This window comes from Megascapheus bottae, unplaced genomic scaffold (genome assembly GCF_031878675.1).
Source record: "Megascapheus bottae isolate mThoBot1 unplaced genomic scaffold, mThoBot2.hap1 HAP1_SCAFFOLD_166, whole genome shotgun sequence".
Lineage (NCBI taxonomy): Eukaryota > Metazoa > Chordata > Mammalia > Rodentia > Geomyidae > Megascapheus > Megascapheus bottae.
This window is the reverse complement of record NW_028327588.1, coordinates 157657-179195: the sequence shown is the minus strand read 5'-3', so window position 1 is coordinate 179195 and position 21539 is coordinate 157657. Positions and strand designations below refer to the sequence as shown.

The following is a 21539-nucleotide window of genomic DNA, read 5'->3' as shown; positions in this document are numbered from 1 at the left end:
GCCCCACCAAAAAAAAAAGAAAGAAAAGGAAGCCAGGTGTTGGTGGCTCACATCTATAATCCTTGCTACTCAGGATACTGAGATCTGAGGACCATGGTTCAAGCCAGCTTGGCACAAATTTCCATGAGACTTATTTTCAATTCCCACCAGGAAATGGTTAATGGCTTCTGGTCTATTGTGGTAGAGCAATTGTAGTACTGACAAATGGGGGTGGCAATATATTTAGGTTATAAATGGAATTATCCCATTGAAAAGAAACTACATTGTATTATGTCATATGGTGGTACTGTGAGAATATTGCAAAATCTTGGGGTATCAAGTAACAATATAGTTAAGTGCATCCAGCATATTAATTTCCTATGTCTGGCATTATGATCACATGGGAAAAATTTATTTGCTTTCTTTTTCTGTGGGTTATAGGACTTGAACTCTGAGCCTGGGCACTGTCCCTGAGCTCTTCAACTCAAAGCTACCACCCTATCTAGGAAGCCACTTCCCATATTTTACTGGTTAATTGGAGATAAGAGTCTCATAGACTTTTAGTGGCTTCGAATTAAATCCTCAAATATCATCCTGGTATCTGAGTAGCTAGGATTACAGGTATAAGCCACAACAACTGGCAAGAAATTTTTTCTTCCTGTTTTATACTACTACAACAAGTTTATTGCATGTTTTACTTTTTCAGAAGCACTAATGGTTCAGACTGAGGATGGCCTTTGTTCTGTATATACTGGGGTAATGTTAGAGAAAGGTCAGCTGTGGGACAAATTTACTACAAAAACTAGTAGTAGCAAAATATATGTGAAATTTAATTTCTGGTTACTTCTTTATGAAGAAGACTGTAAAACTATTGGAATAGATTATAACTACTACATAACAAACTTTTCAAAGGAGAATATTAAGCGGGGGATGATGGCTCACAGCTGAAATTCTAGTTACTAAGGAGTCTGAGATCTGAGGATCAAGGTTCAAAGCCAGCGTGGTCACAAAATGACCTGAGACTCTACTCAACAATTAACCTCTAGAAAACAGGAAGTTGTGCTTGGCTCAAAGGTAGTATGATAGCCTTGAGCTGAAGAGCTAAGGGACAGGGCTCAGGTAGAGATAAAGCCCCATGATCCATAAAAAGCCAAGAAACAAATACACAGGATAGGACTCACCTATACTCCCTGAACTTGAGAAACTCAAGAAGGATTTCTAGCCATCCTAGACTACATGAAAAGATCTATCATCAAAAAGAATCGGGGGGGGGGAGGGCTGGGAGTTTGTCATAGTGCTAGAGTGCTTGCCTAGAATGAATGAATACCAGGGTTCAATTCCTCAGTACCACAAACATAGAAAAAGGCAGAAGTGGTGCTTGGGCTCGAGTATCAGATCACTAGTCTTGAGGAAAGCTCAAGGACAGTGCTCAGACCAAGTTCAAGCCCCAGGACTGGCAAAAGAATAAAAATATTAGGAAGCTGGGCAGAGTGGGTGTGGTGTCTCACTTCTGTAATCCTAGCTACTCAGGAGTCTGAGATCTGAAGATCAAGGTTCAAAGCCAGCCTGGCACAAAAAGACCTGAGACTCTTATTTCCAATTAATCTTTAGAAAATGGGAAGTGGGGCTTTGGTTCCAGGGTAGGGTGGTAGCCTTGAGGTGAAGAGTTCAGGGACAGTGCCCAGGCTGAGTTCAAGCACCATGACCCACCAAAAAGAAAGAATAGGGAAAAATCTGGATTCTGTAAAATACATCAGGGATATAAATTGTGTATATCTCCCCTTTCCAGTTGAAATTACAAATTAAGTGTTTGGAACCATTTTAAAATTTTTTATCTAGAAATGTATCAATAATGGCTTCTAACTTACACTGGGAGTGGATTAGAATATTCAAATGTAATGAAAAGAAAAAACAAAACTACAGCACCACATCAAATGAGGTTAGGCCATATAAAGGCAATACAATCAGGAGAAATCAAATTATTTGCTGAGTATTGGTATGTGGTACATAGAAATTTCTTATAGGGGAACCAAGACTTTGAGCTAGTGGCAGCATGCTTGCATGGCATGCACAAAGTCCTGGGCTCGATTCCTTGGTAGAAGTGGTGCTGTGGATCAAGTGGTAGAGCTCTACCCTTTAGAAAGACCAAGGGCAGTGCTCAGGCCCTGAGTTCAAGCCCAGGACTGGCAAAATTAATTAGTTAATTAATTAATTAATTATTTTTCTTGTAGGGAGCCCTGAAGTTGAGCAAAAGGTAGAAAATTCTGAGAGGTTGGAACTCCACCCTGACAACACTCTGAGAGCTGGCCATGGAAGGGATAAAACAGACAACTCAAGAGGGTTAAGAGACTGGAGTACCAAACCACTTTCCCTTCCTTACTGCTGCAAAGGCTGGGAAATGAACCTTGGGTACTGCTGACTTTTTTTTGCCAGTCCTTGGTCTTAAACTCAGGGCTGAGCATTATTCTTGAGCATTCCTAAAGGCAGGCACTCTACCACATGAGCTAGAGCACCACTTCTGGCTTTTTCTTTTCTTTTTTGGGGGGTCCTGTGGATTGAACTCTGGGCCTGGGCACTGTCCCTGAGCTCTTCAACTCAAGGCTACTACTGCCCTACCTTCCCCCTGACCCAAAGCCCCGTTCCTGTTTTCTGGTGGTTATTTGGAGATAAGAGTCTCATGTTCTTTAGTGCTCGGCCTGGCTTTGAACCACAGTCCTCAGATCTCAACCTTGAGTAGGATTATAGGACTGACCCACATGAAGAAATTGATAGTGAGAAGTTAGTACTGAAGAGATTCATGTATAAATCTTTACTCTCAGAAACCATTACCACTTAGGTAAAAGGCAAGTAGATGCATAAAATACTCCAGTGGTATCTGAATCTAGAAAATATTCGTGTTCTTCACTTAATGGTTGAGAAGGAAAGCAGCAATATATACATATTCCAAGAAAATAAAGGAAAGAGCTTATTCTCCCATGGTAAATCAAAATAGTATTTGAAAAACACAACCATGAGGATTCTATAGGTAGATGGTAAGTACTCAGTTTAAAACTCTACCAATACATAGTGGAATTCTTTGTGATGGTTTAAAGTCCTAAAGTTAGGGTGGGAGAAAATGCCTACCTTGACCTGGCACGGTGGCTCACACCTGGAATCCTAGCTACTCCAGAGGCTGATGTCTGAGGATCATAGTTCAAACCAGCCTGGGAGCTAAAGAGTCTGAGACCCTTATCTTCCAGTTAACCACTATAAAACAGGATGTGGCACTGTGTCTCCATACGTAGGGTGGTAGTCTTGAGCTGAAGAGCTCAAGGACAGTGCCCAGACCCAGACTTCAAGCCCCACAACCAAAAACAAAAAAAAAGCCAGGTGCGATGCCTCACACCTTTAATCCTACTCAGGAGGCTGAGGTCTGAGGATAAAGTTTCAAAGCCAGCCCAGGCACAAAAGGACCTGAGACTCTTATCTCCATTTAATATGGAGAAAATGGGCAGTGGGCTTGGCTCAAGGGTAGAGTAGTAGCCTTAAGCTGAAGAGCTCAGGGACAACACCCAGGCTGAAGTCCAACTACCAGAACCCACAGTAAATAAATGAATAAGTAAATAAATGAAAAACAAATGTAAAGAAAGCAAATGTGTTCACATTAAAGAAACTTGGAATCTTATTTATGATTTTGTCTTTTTTTTCATTGTAACTCATTTAGATATCCAAGAAATGAAGGACATAATTACAGCCTGCCAGGAAAATTCAGTTGGATGTCTATGTGAAGCAGCAGTCACCAATAGTTATACAGTGGAAGAAAGAGGGAGATTAGTGAGAACATTTGATTTGAGTTCAAAACGTAAGGCAGAGCCGAATAGGAATAATCTGGATTCCTTAGTGATGAAGACTGAAGAATTCAGTGAGTGTCAGAACACACTCCTTTACAGTGAGCCTGATGACATACATGCTGCATCTAGGCCAGGTGTGCCTCCTGTAGTTGAAGAATCCTTCAGATATTCAGAGCATTTTAGATCAAAATTTGAGTGTTCTGATGAGCTGAAGTATTTTGAATATGGTGAAGAAGGGAAGGTTTTAAACTCAGAGAGCATATTTTTTAAGCAGAATTGGGTTTTTGTGGGAGACTCTGACAATAAACATAACCAGCTTAGAGATGACTATGATAAGTCTACTCACAATACCCACGCAGTAGTAGAGAGAGGGAAGAAAACAAGTGACTGTACCAGATGTGGAAAAACATACACCTAGAAATCAGCTCTTAGGAGACACTGGAGAATTCATACAGAAAAGATACCATATGAATGCAACAAATGTGGAAAGTCTTTCACCCAGAAGTTAGGCCTTAATAATCATCGGAGAACACACAGAGGAGAGAAACATTATGGATGTAATGAATGTGGAAAATCCTTCTCCCTGATGGCATACCTTATTGCTCATCATAGGATACTCACAGGAGAGAAATCATATACATATAACAGGTGTGGAATGTCTTACACCAGGAAAATAGACTTACACTCCATCGCAGAACACACACAGGAGAGAAACCTTATGAATATAATGAATGTGGAACGTCATTCTCCTGGAAGACAAGCCTTACTAATCATCAGACAACACACACAGGAGAGAAACCATATGAATGTAAGAAATGTCAAAAGTCTTTCAGAATGAAGTCATAGCTCATTTTGTATCAGAGAACACACTCAGGAGAGAAACCTTATAAATGTAAAAGGTGTGGAAAGTTTTTTGCCCACAAGTCAGCACTTAATGCCCATAAGAAAACACAAAGTGGAGAAAAATGTGACAGATGTGAAAATTTTTTCAGAAAGAAGTCATAGCTCCCTTTGCATCAGAGAACACACACAGGAGAGAAACGTTATCAATGTAACAGATGGGGAAAGTCTTTCACCTGGAAAGCAATCCTTAATACGCACGAGAACACACACAAGACAGAAACTTTATGAATTTTAATGAATGTGAAGGATTTTTCACTCGGAAGGCAAACCTTACTAATCCTCAGAGTACACAAAGGAGAGAAACATTACATAATTAATGCAAAAAACCTTTCACCAGGAAGGCAGACCTTGCAACCATCAGAAGAGACAAACAGAAAAACCTTATGAATGAGTGTGGAAACTCTGTCATCCAGAGTAAGGCCTTCCTAATAATCAGAGATGACAAAGAATAGAAAGCTGTATGGATGTAACCAATGTGCAATGTCCTTCACATATATATGACACTTAAGCAACTATAAAAGAAGTCTCACCAATGAGAAACCTTAAGACTAATAATATATGTGAATACTTCCTAGATGAAAACTCGGTTTGCATCAGGGTACCCACACAGAGTGAAGGCTTATGAATGTAGCAAATGTGTAGTCTTTCACTCAGAAGGCACAGTTCAGGGTTCCACATGACAGAAATCCTATGAATGAAACAAATGTGGACAGTTGTTTGTTTTTGTTTTTTTTTTGTTTATTTGGGTTTTTGCCAGTCCTGGGCTTGAGCTCAGGGCCTGAGCACTACCCTTGGGTTTTCTCAAGGCTATAGCTCTATCACTTGAGCCTCAGCACCACTTCTGGATTTTTTCTATGTATGTGGTACCGAGGAATCGAACCCGGGTCTTCATGCATGCTAGACAAGCACTTTAACCACTAGGCCAAACTCCCGGCCCTTGTTTTTGTTTTTTACTTTACTTGTTGGCTAGTTAATTGGATGTAAGAATAGTTATTTTCTGGTAGTTAATTGGATATAAGTGTCTCTTGGACTTTTTGTGCCAGGGCTGGCTTTGAATCACGATCCTCAGATCTCAGCCTCCTGAGAAGCTATGATTCCAGGCTTGAGCCACGAGCACACGTGAAATGTTTTCAAGAAGTCAGACGTTAGTTTAGAGAAGAAAACACATGAGAGAAATTGTTTCAATATAACAACTGTGGAATGTCCTTTACTAAGAGTTCATGGCTCTGTATTTATAAAACACACAGGACAGGGAAATCCCATTACTCTAACAATGGAGTAAAATCTTTCGTCTAGAAGGCACGCCTCAGTATTCATCAGAAAAGAGATTTGCTAGAAGAAAAGTAGCAAACAGAACAAATATTCAATGATTTTAATCAGCCAAGGATGTGAAAGGCATCCATTTTTCCACTACTCCTCTAAAGTCTCCCACTGTATGTCCATGCATTATAGAAATGACATACTACATAGAGTTTAATTTTGAATAGAAGATGCAATTTCATGCTTATTATAAAATGTGCACAGAAGTCAAATCTCTCTTAACACCTTTTCTTTTGGGTGGGTCATGGGGTTTGACGTCCTGGCCTGGGTACTCTCCCTGAGCTCTTCAGATCTAGTCTACCACCCTGCCCCTTGAACCATAGCCCCATTTCCCCTTTTTCTAGTGATTAGGTGGAGATAAGAGTCTCTTATTCTTTAGTGGTCTTTACTGCCCAGGGTGGCTGTGAAGATCAATCCTCACATCTCAGCCTTCTCAGTAGCTAGGATTACATTTTTTGAGTTACAGTAAAACACCAGTGTGGATGATATGAAGTACCTGTGCTTTCTCCCTGTTTTGGAGGTTGAAAGTAACGTTCTCAGGAGGATCAATATCTATCTGCCTTCACTTCTTTCCCTTTCTCCATTTCTCTGAAGATAGCTTTACCACACAATTAAGACATGCTTTTGTTAAACTTAATTCTGGTAGTAAAGGAAAAAATGAGGAGTGAAGGAAGATACAAAATGGTTGGATGGAGCCAGTCCTGGTGGATCACAACTATAATCCTAGCTACTCAGGAGGCTGACATCTGAAGATCAAGGTTCAAGTCCAGCCCAGGTACAAAAGAACATGAGACTTTTTTTAACTTTACTTTTTATTGTCGGGGTAATGTACAAAGGGGTTACAGTTACATGCGCCAAGTTGTAGGTGCATTAATTCTCACACATTTACACCCTGAGACACCTATATCCAATTAACCTCTAGAAAACTGGAAGTGTGGCTTGGCTCAAGGGTACCGTGGTAGCCTTGACCTGATGAGCTCAGGGACAACACCCAGGGTGAGTTTAAGCCCCATGACCCACAAAAATAAATAAATAAGATGCTAATAGTAGAAGTAGCCTTGATGCAGGTGCTGTTGGCTCATGCCTGTAATCCTAGCTACTTTGGAGACCGAGATATTAGAATCAGGGTTCAAAGCCAGCCTCGGCACTAAAGACATCTGGGTCCTGGAATTGAGGAGCAGGGGGCAAGGCAAAAGACTCTGGACCTTCCTATGGGCACTGAACCATGAGGCAGCCCCAGCCCAGGGAAGCCCAAAGCAGTGGCTGGGGTCAGTTCCCATTCCCTTTTGTCACCCACCTATTGCTGACCATCGCTCAGCCTGTTTCTAGAGTTATATGGGATGGCTCTCCTGATCACTGACCTGTCCTATTGGGAAATTGATTTATTAAATAAATCAAAATTTTTAAATTAATTTTTTGACAGTATTGGGTATTGAATTTAGGGCCTGAGCACTGTCCTTGAGCTTTCTCAAGGCTAGAGCTGCACCACTTCAGCCACAGTACAACTTCTGGCTTTTTTTTGGTGTGTATGTGGTACCGAGGAATTGAACCCAGGTCTTCATTTGTACAGGGCAAGGACTCTACCTCTAGGAAAAAAGTACTGGCCTTGACTTTTCTTCAATAATTTCTTCAGCTGATTACTGAGTAGCTAGAATTGCAGTGTGAGTCATCACTCCTGGCTGGGATAGATCTCTTGTCTCTCTCATATCTAAGATCCTGTGCTTCTCTCTTAAAGGATTATTATAATTTTTTGTCATGTGTGGGGCTTAACTCTGGGTGTGGTCACAGTCCCGGAGCTCGTCAGCTCAAGGCAATCATCCTACCCTTGAGCCACAGTGCCAGATATACATTTCTAGTGGTTAATTGGAGATAAGAATCTCATGGCCTTTAGTGCCCAGGCTGGCTTTGAACTATGATCGTCAGTTCTCAGCGTCCTGAGTAGCTAGAATTATAGGTGTGAGCTATCAGGCCCAGCTTATTATGATTTTTGATGATCCTTTACACACAACATGATCATGAAATATTGGGGAAGAAACATTCATACATGATATTCAGTCCTTGAGTACATGGTTTCTCAATGGGTCTTTTTGAAAACCTGACCTATTCCACATGAAAATGGAGAACATAGAGCATATTTGAATATATCGACTTGAACTTCACAGCAAATATAATTATACAAACTAACAATTCCCTTCCTTAAAAGCAAATTCCACGGGCTGGGAATTTAGCCTAGTGTTTGAGTGCTTGCCTAGCATGCACGAAGACCCAGGTTTGATTCCTCGGTACCATATACATAGAAAAAAGCTGGATGTGGTGCTGTGGCTCAAGTCGTAGAGCTCTAGCCTTGAGAAGTCAAAGGAAAGTGCTCAGGCCCTGAGTTCAAACCCAGGACTGGCCAAAAAAAAACCCAACATTCCTCAGAGGCAAGCAGATCAGGCAAAAACTGGGATGCTTTCAAGACTATTTGTGCACTGTAATTTTCATTGTTCAAGGTAACATTTTGGATATATTTTTAAAATATATTACTTCACTAACATTGCTACCTTTCTCATGGTTTTTGTCTCCATTTCCTACCCCCACCCCTCCTAATCATCTTGTTGTCCTCCCTTCCCTACTCTATTCCAAAGAAACAATGATATCTATCTATCTATCTATCTATCTATCTATCTATCTATCTATCTATCTATCTATATCTATCTATCTATCTATCTATCTATCTATCTATATATATATATACAAAAATATGGAATGCTTCACGAATTTGGATGTCATCCTTGCACAGGAGCCATGGCAATCTTTCCTGTATCGTTCATTTTGGATATATTTATTCCTAAGTGTTTTACTGTTTATACTAGTGTAAACAGATTTGATTCCTGACATTATTTCTAAATTGTAAATTTCTCACATATGTCCACTTAACTTTTATCTAATTACTATATCCCATTATTTCATACTGAACTGTTATTGGCAAAGAGTTTCTAAATCAAAGATAAGGTTAGCTTTGGGAGCCACTGGCATCTGACTGTCATCCTAGATCCTCAGGGTGTTAGGTGCTTAGGTTCCACCCTGGCAGAGGTAGAGGCTGCTGGAGCACTGTCTACAGCAAGGCCCCACAGGCTCCAAGTTTCCACTGAGTCAGCGCTGCGAGGGGGAGTCCCACCCCCAACACCAGTGTTGGGCACCATGGAGCCACCAGGCTTGTGGTGCCCTCTTATACACTGGCTAGCAAACATCTGTATCCATGGAGATCTGCTTTCTTGTGGAGCTTTCCAGTCTCTCTGGTACAATCTGCTGGTTCCAACATTAGATCTCCCCCTTCCAGCCTCAATGGTGCATCCCCACTCTTCTGTTAGTCCCTCCACACCAACAGGGTGGTGAAAAAGTGGCAGGGGTGGGTTGGGTGGTCGTCTACTGGTGTGCACTGAGAGCTGGTATGCAGAGTTCACTTGGCCCGGGACCCTGGGAACTCAGGATCAGATCCTGGCCTCCTCTGCTGCTGATGCTGCAGTAACGAATCCATCTCCTCTGGCTTTCAGATACTGCTGTAGCCTCGCTGGTACCCAGCTTCCCGGGTTTGGGGCGCCTCACATTCCTTGGTATGGGACTGAGGACGCCAAGACCTCTTTACCCCAGCATCTCAGTATCCTCGGCACTGAAAAGATGTCCATGCTTTGACCACTGCACACTGTTCCACTTACGTACCATGAGTTTCTTGCTTTCGAAATGCTAGGTCTTGTGTGCACACACCCATGTGTAAACCTGAGTGCAATCAGTGCCCACTGTCCTGTGACATATGTCTGCATTGCCTACCAGCGTTGTGGGGAATCCACATTACTATGGATGACACAAAAGTTATTCAAAACTGGCAGTAGTAACACGTGCCTGTAATCCTAGCTGCAAGGAGACTTCAGATCTGCGATATGGCAGGAGAGTCTTTGAGACATTTTTTTTATTTTGCTAGTTCTGGCCTTTGAACTTAAAGCCTGAGCACAGGCCTTGAACTGTTCCCTTAGCTCTTTAGCTCAAGAATACTGCCCTACCCCTGGACACACAGCCCCATTTCTCATTTTCTAGTGATTAACTGGAGATAAGTGTCTCTCCTTCTTGGGCCAGGAGTTTGGCTTAGTGGTAAGAGGCTTGCCAATTATACACAAAGACCAAGGTTCTATTCCTTGGTACCACATATATAGAAAAATGCCAAAATGGTGCTGTAGCTGCAGTGGTAGAGCTCTAGCCTGTAGAAAGCCCAAGGACAGTGCTCAGGCCTGGAGTTTCAAGGCCCAGGACTGCCAAAAAAAAAGCGTGTCACGTTCTTTAATGCCTAGGCTGGATAGTAGCTAGGATTACAAGTGTCAGCCACTGTACCCAGTTCCATTTTGAATTTGATCAGAGGAACAAATGGCAGACTTTGGTGGATTATGCCTATAATCCTCTGCTTAGGAGGCTGAGATCTGAGGATCTCAGTGCATTGTGTTTTTTATCTCAACTACTTAGAAAGAGTAAAAAGAAAGATTGTGGTGCAAGCTGATCTGATCATACACATAAACCCTACTATAAAAATGAGTAAACAAAAAGAGAAGGGTATGCAGCTCAACTTGTATAGCACCTACCTAGCATGAGTGATGCCTCGAGTTTAAGCACTAGAATAGACAGAAGGGGAGATTGGGAGAAAAGAAAAATGGAGGAGTTATGATATAATCACATGCTGGAGCTATGTGAAACATTAAGTAAAGGGATTACACATGTTTTATATGAAAAGAGAATGGTGATTTTCTAAAAGGCAAATTGTAAAATATGGAATTCAGATTAAAATACATGTATAAGTGTTGTCTTTCTCTAAATTGATACTTACATGCCTGTTTAGTTTAAAAGCAGTTAATGATTTCAAAACATATAATACAAGAGTGATTAGAAATGAATCATTGTTTTCTCACCACTTTTTTCTGCTACATTCCTTATTTACAAATTTCAAAGAACTATTCTTGATTATATTTGTTATTTGTTAATTTAATCTTTCATCCTGAGTCAATAGTCTATTGTGCTCACTGTTTATGTTTGTGATCTTTCTTTTCCCTTCAGTCTTGGGGCTAGAATTCAGGGCCTGGGTGCTCAAGGGTAACACACTACCACTTTGATCCACTTTGCTGCTTCTGGATTTTGAGTACTTCACAAGAGATAAGAGTCTCACAGTGTCTTTTCTGCCTGGGCTGGCTTTGAACCATGATCCTACAGGTGTGAGCCACTGGCGTTTGGCTGAACTCATTTACTTTACCTGTTAGGTCTGTATAACCACAGCCCCCAAATACCCGCAAAGAGAGATGCAAAATTAGCTTTAAGTAAAAATCATCTGAGGGTGCTGTCAGCTTTTATGCTCAAGGCTAGCACTCTACTACTCTGAGCCACAGTGCCACTACTGGTTTTCTGGTGGTTTATTAGAGATAAGGAATATCATGGACTTTCTTGCCCAGACTATCTTTGAACCTTAATCATCAGACTTCAGATTCCTGAATTGCTAGGATTATAGCACCAATAGTTGAAGAGACATTTTCAGTGTATGTCTTGTGTTTCTTTGTGGAAGATCAGACAAATGTAAGTGTATGGTATTTTTTCTGAGTTATCCAGTCTGTCTCATTGATTTTTGGGGTGTATTTTTGTGCCAGTACCAGCTTGTTTATGTTAGTATGGCTCTGTAGCACGATGCATTATTTTCACATGTACTGTGAAAGAGGGATCACTTGGCAGTGGTACCTGTCACAAGTATGGCAGCATGTCCAGTTCCATGAATACCACTCAGTAACACCTCCTACCCAGTATCTTAGATGATATGATTCCTTTTATTTTATCATCCTAAACTTAAGTGCTAAAAGACTCATAGGGTCACTCAGAGAGTACCTCAGAGGAAGTATCATTATGAGAGGTGACAGTTTCATGAATGTAACTTCTCCAGAAATTTCAAGGGAAAAGACATGGAGTGGAAGAGAGAGAATTAACAGTCTTTAGTTTAGGCTAATGTGTGGGCTTGTATCTGAGAATTTAATAGAAAAACAAATATAAAAAGTATAAAGACAGAAAAAATTGTGAGTACATATATAAAGGAAACTCAATTACAGAGTTACAAGTGCTATCAGAAAAGAACTCACTTGTTACCCAGAATAGCCTAGCCTGTTCTCCCAGTTATATTTCTGGAGTAGCTGACAGGCACACCCTACTATGCCCAGTGTTTTCTGTAGAAAGTGGGATTTCACAAGGTGTGTTTTCCTATGCAGGGCCAGAGGCATGATATTTCTACTCTCATATGTTCCTGAGTGCATATAAGAACACATGACATTGATTCAGATACATCTTTATTTTCCATTAGCCAAGATGTGTATTTGCTCTGGATGACACCACAAAGTGATTTCAAGGGGAATATGATATTTCAGTTATAAACACTTAACAATATCCTCGTTCTAATGTCAGCAAAGTGTGCAGAAAGTCCATGGCACAGTCAGACAAAATGTTTTCTGCAGGATGAGAGGAATGGTGACAAGGAAGGTATTGATGTAACCTAGGAATGGCTCCTTTCAGCACAGTCCAGGACAGAACCTGCGGAATTCAGGATTCAAAAGACAATGTATGACTTTTACTTTGTCTAAGTGTACATATTGTGCAGTAGGAAGGGGAATTTGGCCTCCAGTTTGTCTTCAGGTAGGTCTTATGTGAGAAGCAGAATAGGTCATTGGGCCCTGACCAGTGACCCTACCTCCTTCACAATGGAATGGAACCCGGAACTCTTGTAGCCAGGAACTATAACTGACGTTCTGGTCAAGCCAACTCACTTGGCCTGTGACTCTGGAAGGGGAAATATGTTCTCATGCTGTAGGAGACTGTCAGGAGATGCGGGCCTCAGGAAATTGGGAAATTTCCTGCAAAGGTTGGAACCGTGCCCAGCCACCAGTTCAACACCTCAATATATTTTCCACCAAGAAATCAATGGAAACACAAGGCAGCTCAGGTGAAGTATAGTCTAGATACCTTCTTCTTCTGTGCTTTTCTGTGCCAATAATGATAGAATATTTTCTGTATGGTTTTCACTCTACTCTGTCACAATTTGAAATGTGCTCCCATTTCCAATTTAAAAGATACTTTGTCTTTATCCCTTAGAGTGACAATGACTCAGGGGGGACTATGAATGTACCCTGTAACGTGTGGAGCCTGGAGGCAGGCCCGGTGGAGATACTGCTGATGACCATGGTCCCTGCCCATCTGAAAGGCGATCTTGTCTTTCTTTGAAACTTTCTGCATAATTATAGACTCTGGGACAATGGAGAAACTGCTAGCCATTTTGTTAAGAAAGTGACAATTCCTTCCTCAAGCTCAGGACTACTCAGACTTTCCTGGCTGGGACTTGGGAATACTCGGCATCTCAGAGCCTGTGTGTTCCCCCTGGGGTGTTCTATTGGGAATGTGGGATAACACACCTGCACACCTTGTCTGGTTTCCTATACCTGGCCACCCAGAACATGTCATTACCCTCAGAAGCTACAGAAGCCTCAGAAGTCTACTTAATGAGAGGCTATGATCAGAGGCACAAGACCTTGGCACACAAATTCAGCCTTCACATGGATGAAGCCTAGGAAACCAAATTTCCAATTAGTTAAGGTTTCAAAAGCAATCTTGGAGGCCTGTGCAGTAATGTAGACAGAGAACAGCTAGGAGGAGGGTGGACTGATGACCCTGTGTCTACTGAACCACCAGGAAAGGAGATATTGGGAGTCCTTATTTATAGACATATGAGGCATATTTTTTTGGTTCTGATCCTTTGCCTTGAATGCAGGACCTGTTTTTTGTCTCTGATTTTGGTGGTGCAGTGATGGAGTGTTCATAACTTGAGCCACAGCTCCCTTTTGTGCTGTTTGCTGGTTAATGGAGATAAGTCTCAAGGAAATTTCCTTCACAGGCTGGTGTTGAACTCTGTTCTTTAGAGCACAACCTCCCAAATAGCTAGGATCATAGGCACAAGCCAATGTCACCATGCAGAGCATTTATTTTGGACACATTCGTTCAAACCTCTTCAATTTTTAGAGAAAAGTATAGATTTATCCCACATGCCTTCTTGTTATGTATTATCAACTGTGATTTAGCCAACCCCATAGATGTCCTCTTAGTTCTGAAAAAGAGAGCCAGAGGGTGACTTTCTCTTCCTCTTCCTAATCAGGTAAAAATCGCTCTCGCCTAACTGTAAAGAAGATGAGCAAGTGAAGAATTAAGTGGGCTTTGGGTCCAAAGGAAGGGCTGTCCTTGAAACTGGATCTTTGGACTTTCTGACTCCAAGTGCAAATTTCTCCTTTGTGAATCACCAACTGTGATTTGCAGTATGGGATTGAGGCTTGGGACTTGAGTGAATGTCAGAGCACACACTTGTGGGTGTGCTTCTGGTCTCAGGGATGACAGGGAGGGCTCTGTGCAGAAAGTCTACAATCAGTTTTAAAATTGACTCTCTCGATGAAATTTTGAAGACTTGTACTCTTGAAGTTTCTAGAATTGAGTGGTGAAGATCATTCTGTTTGTAGGAGTGTCTATTTCTTTCACAAGTTGCATGTGTGCATCTAAGATGCAGCCTCTGCATGGGAGTCGAGTGAGATAGGGGCATTAGTGGGGAGGTTCTGAGGATAGGGAGGGTGGCTGCTCACTCTCCTGTCATCAATCTTCCCAAAGCACCCTTTGTTCCATCTTCATGATGTGGGTGGACTTTTCTTCTAATGATTTCTATGATCGCAAGAACAGACATACCCTGAATGAACTCATGTTCTAGGTGATGCTCAACATGCACTCCTCGGACCTGTTCCTCCATTTACACATTCTCCTTCAGCAGCTGGAAGAACCTGTGACCTATCAGATCAATTACAAGGCGAGGAAGTCCTTGTGTGTGCGCTTGAGAGCATGTGAGTATGGATAGAACCAGGTCCCTAGAGAAACTCATCCCAGGCTGGTGATTGTTCTTATTACTACCAGTTTGGCACAATGGCCTTTTATGGGTATTCTCTTCCTGGTAATGTGTGTTCTCCTTTAGAAAGAATACAGGCATGGCCACTTATTAAATACACCCTACTTCCTCATCCATGTTCAGTCCAAATTCACATTCTACAGCTTTCCCCATTAGGTTCTCATGGCATTTGTGTCACCCCAGAACTTCTCTAATAATCATGTATTTCTTTCCATTCTCAGATTTGGGCCTACAGAATGCAATCACCCCAGAACTCATGACCTAGTAGCCACCAGTGATGTGTGTGGGACTGTGACAGATGGAGATCTGGAGCCATCACTACTGTATGAAGCCTGTGGATGGCATGCAGTTTTTCATTTGTAGAAAGGCCTAACTCAGTTTTGAATTGTATAGACACCCAACTTGTTCTTAAGCCCAAATGTGACAGAATGACCCAAAGATACTTCTGAAGAAGAACTAGCAGTATTTCTTCCATTTATTTTAACCCTGGCTAGATCTGCCACAAACAGTTCAAATTGGCAAACCTCTTGGTTAGCAGGATCAACCAACCCCTGTGTGATTAATGGAAAATTTCTCCATTCTTAAATTTACTAAACTGTGTAAATGTCGGGAAGAGCACTTGTCTTTCCTGAGTTGGTAGATACGATTGTGGATCCAGAATTAGCGTTTCTGCCTGCAGGCAACTTTGAGCCTGTCTCCTCCCCAACCCTGCTCCTGACAAATATTTTATTATTGATTGATGTCTAATGTTTATATCATAAATTGTTTTAATTTTATTAAAATTTCGGTGTTCAAATTCTTGAATACAAATCAGTTTTGTTTTTTTTTCCATATATTTTTTATTGTAATTAATTGAAGTTTTATATTATATTTGCCAGATAAAAGGTGCATTACTTCACATACTTTGATAACCTTTCTTTTTTCATATATTTATTATTGTAATTAATAGAAGGTTTATATTTGCCAGATAAAAGGTACATTACTTCACATACTTTGATAACCTTTCTTTTTTCATATATTTATTATTGTAATTAATAGAAGGGTTACATGATATTTGCCAGATAGATTGTGCATTAATTCCCATACATTCATACTCTTTTACGTGTCTTGGTCCCCATTTGCCTCCCCCCCACCCCTACCCCTCAACTTGTTTCCCCCCTTCCCTATCAAATTTCAAATAACCAAATACAAGTAAATTCAATATATCAGATAACAAAGTTAGATACTATAACAATATGAGATAACCAAGGGACAGCAAGAGAGATGAGAGATAACATAGTACCTTAAGAACAACAATCATTCATTATATGGCTTATGTTTCTATATCCTAGATATCCTTTCATACTATATGGCCTTTTGTATCAAGGTTTTGCTCTATTGCAAATCTCTGCTAGGAGAGCCAAAGGTTTCTACTGATTATGACAAATGAGGGAAAGTATTCAGGTTCTTTTGAGTCTGGCTTACTTCACTTAATATGATTTTTTCCAAGTCTTTCCATTTCCTAACAAATGGGTAAATGTCATTCTTTCTGACAACAGCATAGAATTCCATTGTGTACATATACCACGTCTTGTTGATCCACTCATCAACTGAGGGACATCTAGTTTGGTTCCATATATTTGCTCTGGTAAATAGTGCTGCAAAGAACATTGTTGTGCTAGTGGATTTAATATGTCCTTGTTTCTGGATGACTGGGTAAATGCCAAGTAGTGGAATTGGTGGGTCATGGGGGAGCTCTATGTTTAGTCTTTTGAGGAACTGTCATACTGCTTTCCATAGTAGTTGAATGAGTTTGCACCAAAATTGTAGTAGTGATCCCTCCTGGCCACATCCCCTCCCACATCTCTTGTTATTAGTTTTCTTGATCCTGGCCATTCTAACTGTAGTGAGGTGGAATCTTAGAGGAATCTTAGAGCCAAAAAAATAGAATGGAAGAAAGATAGCCTCTTCAACAAATGGTGCTGGCAGAACTGGTTAAGCACCTGCAGAAAACTAAAGTTGGATCCTTCTTTGTCACCCTGCACTAGAATTAACTCCAAATGCATCAAAGACCTGGAGGTAAAAGCCGACACACTGAAAATTTTACAAGAAGGAATAGGACATACAGTAGACCTCCTCGGCACAGGTTGAAACTTTCTTAATAAGGACCAAGAATCACAACCAATCAGAGAAAGGCTGGATAAGTGGGACTGCATTAAACAGCAGAGCTTTTGTATGGGAAAGGACATAGCTAGTAAACTAATTAGGAAGCCTACAGAGTGGGAGAAGATCTTCACCGACCATACAACGGACAAAGGCCTCATATCTAAAATATATCAACAGGTCAAAAAATTAAATCAATCCCAAACTAATCTTCAAAGTAAATTGAAATGCTTATGTCTTAGTACCCATTTCCCTCCACCCTACCCGCACCTCTCATCTTGTTTCCCCCCTTCCTTGTCCAATTTCAAATAACCAAATACAAATATATCCAACGTATCAGATAACAAAGTGAAATACTGTAACAATATGAGATAACCAAGGGACAGCAAAGTAATGAGAGATAACATAGTACATTAAGGACAAAAATCACTCATTACATGGCTTTTGTTTCTATATCCTAGAGGTCCTTTCATTTAGCATCATACTGTATGGCCTTATGTATATAGGTTTTGCTCTATTGCAAATCTCTCACCTATGGACAGATCAACCAGGCAAAAACTCAACAGAGAATCCTTAGAATTCAACAACTGTATAGACCAACTAGATCTAACAGATATCTGCATATTATTTCATCCTGCAACAACACAATATATGTTTTTTCAACAGCACATGGAACATTTTCGAAAATAGACCACATATTAGGGCACAAAACAAACCTAGGCAGATTCAGAAACACTGAAATTATTCCCTGCACTTTCTCAGACTACAAAGGCATCAAATTGGAACTGAACAATCTCCACCAGCGAAAACCCTGTAGCTCATGGAGATTGATCAACACATTGTTGAATCACCAATGGGTCATCGAGGAGATCGGAACAGAAATCCAACAGTTTATGAAATTTAACAAAAAGGAGCATACAAAACACCAGCTCCTTTGGGACACAGCAAAGGCAGTACTCAGAGGAAAATTTATAGCTATGAGTACCTACAATAACAAATTAGAAAATTCGCAAACCAACAATTTAATGTGTCACCTTAAGCACCTGGAAAAAGAGCCACAAACCAACCCTAATCGCAGGAGAAGAAAGCAAATTATTAAAATCAAAGCAGAATTAAATGAATTGGAGTCCAAAATAACTATAGAAAGAATCAAGAAACAAGGAGTTGGTTCTTTGAAAAAATTAACAAAATTGACACACCCTTAGCAAATCTTATCCAAAAAACAGAAGGAAGCATACTGAAATAAGCAAAATCACAGATGAGAATGGTAATATCAGGACAGAAATTACCAAGATCCTGATCATCACGAGGGAATACTTTTCAAACCTTTAGTCCAACAAATTGGAGAATCTAGAAGAAATGGATGAATTTCTAGTTAATATTAACAAACACACGGAACCAAAAAGATCTATCCCAACTAAACAGGCCTATTTCAAGCACTGAAATAGAAATGGAAATAAGAGACCTTCCACCTAAGAAAAGCCTAGGGCCAGATGGATTCACAGCTGAATTCTATAAGGTCTTCAAAGCAGAGCTCACACCAATACTCCTCAAGCTCTTCAATGAAATTGAAAACGAAGGCTCTTGCCAAACTCATTCTACGAAGCCAGCATGACTCTCATCCCCAAACCAGACAGAGATTCATGAAAGAAAGAGAACTATAGACCCATTTCTTTGATGAATATTGATGCAAAACTCCTCAACAAAATACTGACCTACCGTTTACAACAACTTATCAAAAAAATCATACACTATGTCAAACAGGATTCATCACAGGGAGGCAAAGCTGGTTCAACATATGCAAATCAATTAATATAATTCAACACATCAACAGGATGTCTCAATAGATGCAGAAAAGGCATTGACAAGATCCAACATCCGTTTATGCTTAAAACTCTGTAGAACATTCCTCAGTATAATAAAGGCTCTGTATGACAAACCCACAGCTATTGTTATTTTTTCACCAGTCCTGGGCTTGAACTCAGGGCCTGAGTATTGGTTGCCCTTGGGCTTTAAGGCTAGAACTGTACCACTTGAGCCACAGCATCACTTCCAGCTTTTTCTATGTATGTGGTATCAAGGAATCAAATCTGGGTCTTCATGCATGCTAGGCAAGCACTCAACCCCTAGGTCAAACTCCTGACCCCAACATTGTCCTTTTCCACATACCATCTGATGTCACAGCATATAGGTCCTTTGTGAGGGGCCAGTGAGCGGCATTTGGGGGAGTGAATCTGCTGCATTTACTGATGAATGCAGAGAGCCAAAGAATACAGGCAATGGAGGATGTGGACTGTGGTAAGATAGGACCCTTGATGTTGAGATTCTTAAGCTATATTTTACATAACAGGTGTCTCAAAGCTGGTCCAGCTTGAACCTCAAGCTCCCAGCTGTTCTTTGGGATAACTTCCCATTTCCATCCACCAAAGGAAAAGGTTGCTAAGTGAAGCACTTTGCCTCCAGTGAGGCAGACTTCTTTGTGCAAATATGAAAGAATTTGAAGTCATAGAGGTAAGTCTTTGCTACAATGTTATGCTGTAAGCTGTTCCTTTCCTTGGAGGTGCTCATAAAGATTTTCTAAGTGTGCATGAGGTATGACATGGACTGTTGATTTTCAGTATGTCACAATAGCTGATCTGGGGATCTGTTTGGAGAAAGGCCTGGAAAGAAGCTATCTGCACTTAGCTTATTACACAGAAAACCTGGGCTAGACTTTCATCTATACAAGAAGTCATTTTGGCTGATTTGCTTCCATTGAGATTGCTAACTTCAACCTCTAATATATGAGTAGATATGCTTTTATGTAAACAGATAAGAAAATCTGAGGTACTATTTTCAAGTAATGGTATTTGTGCTATAGGTATTGATTTTGTGGCAGGTGATACCCCTGGGATTTGTTTCACATTTTTTTCTTCTTTAGAATCAAGAATATGTGTCAGAATGGAAAGGGATCCTGGTCATATGACCAGCTTTGTGAAGCTTCCCAGTTGGTAGCTTTGGGACACAGGGTCAAGTGTGAAAACTCAATGCAAGGTGGGCTGTGAGGGCCTGGAGTGTAGCCTATTGGTAGCATGAATGAAGCCTTGAATTTGATTCCCTGGTGCCACATACACAAAAAAAACAAAGTGGTGCTGTGGTTCAAGTGGTAGAGCACAATCCTTGAGAAATCTCAAGGCCAGTTCTCAAGCCCTGAGTTAAAGCACCAGGACTAGCAGAAAACAACCAACCCAAAAACCAAGCACATAACATGGGACATCATCCATTTCCTCTTGACCTCAGAGAATCTCAGGGTCAGACCGAAGGCCTAGCTTCAAGTTCCCAAACTGGCGCCAAAGAAAAATTCTCATTCCACCAGTTGTATTTTCTCCCTTTTTGCCAGATATGGGGCTTGAAGAAAGGGACTGGACACTTTTCCTGGCTTTCCTTCTACCACTTGATGTGTAGATCAATGGATCTATACATATATTTTTGCCTTTTAGTTGTTTTATACTGCTGGGCAAGGTGATTTTGAAATGTAATTCTCACAGACTTTTTTTGCCAGGCTCTTATTTTTTAAATTTGGCAGCCTCTGGCTCAAACTCAGATCCTGTGAACCTTCCTTGAGTTTGCTTTGATGAAGGCTACCACTCCACTGCTTGAGCCATAGCTCCACACTTTTAGCCTTGTTTATGCGGTAGTGAGGAATCAAACCCAGCACTTCATGTATGCTTGACAAGTTCTCTTCTATTTTTTGTTGTTTTTGTTTTTTTTATTAAAAGATTTTATTAACACTGATTTTTTTACATCATATTTCAAATATCATGGTTAACAAGTATTCAAGAAAGGAATCTGTATATGCAACCACTAGCACATAAATTTTAGAACATAGTTAAAATTAAGCTGAGAGTTTGTATGTCATAGACACATAGCAAGCTAAGTAACATGTTTATATAGTATATATGGGATCATAGATTTTTATGTCTATGTAGTTGTCTTTACATTTCCAAGAGGTGTCAATAATCTTGAGTATGCAAATATTGCTCTTGTACTGTTTGGATGTTGTATCCACATATAAAGGAGACCAGGCCTCTTTTCTTTCTTTGGTCTTGACTTATCCCATTCAATATAATTTGCTCATTTCATCCACTTCCCAGAGAATGCCATCATTTTGTCTTGTCTGTAGGTTATGTATATATATATATACATATACATATATATATATATATATACACTCATCTGTAGTGTTGCATCTGGTTGGTTTCCATCACTTGGCTATTGAGTAGCGCAGCAATGAACATAGTTGTGTAGGTGTCCTTAACATAACCCAGGTTATGATGCTCAGGGTAGATGCCTAGGAGTGGCATGATTGATTCATAGGGAAGTTCTGTTTTTAGTTTTTT

The 21539-nt window shown here is 40.5% G+C and overlaps 1 non-coding gene across 1 annotated transcript; it reads right to left on the bottom strand.

Moving 5' to 3' along the window:
* Nucleotides 1–8769: 8769 nt before the first annotated feature.
* On the bottom strand, nucleotides 8770–8874 carry LOC150039586 (U6 spliceosomal RNA). The gene has a single exon (XR_016534322.1). It is a non-coding gene; the product is annotated as a U6 spliceosomal RNA (small nuclear RNA).
* Nucleotides 8875–21539: the final 12665 nt, after the last annotated feature.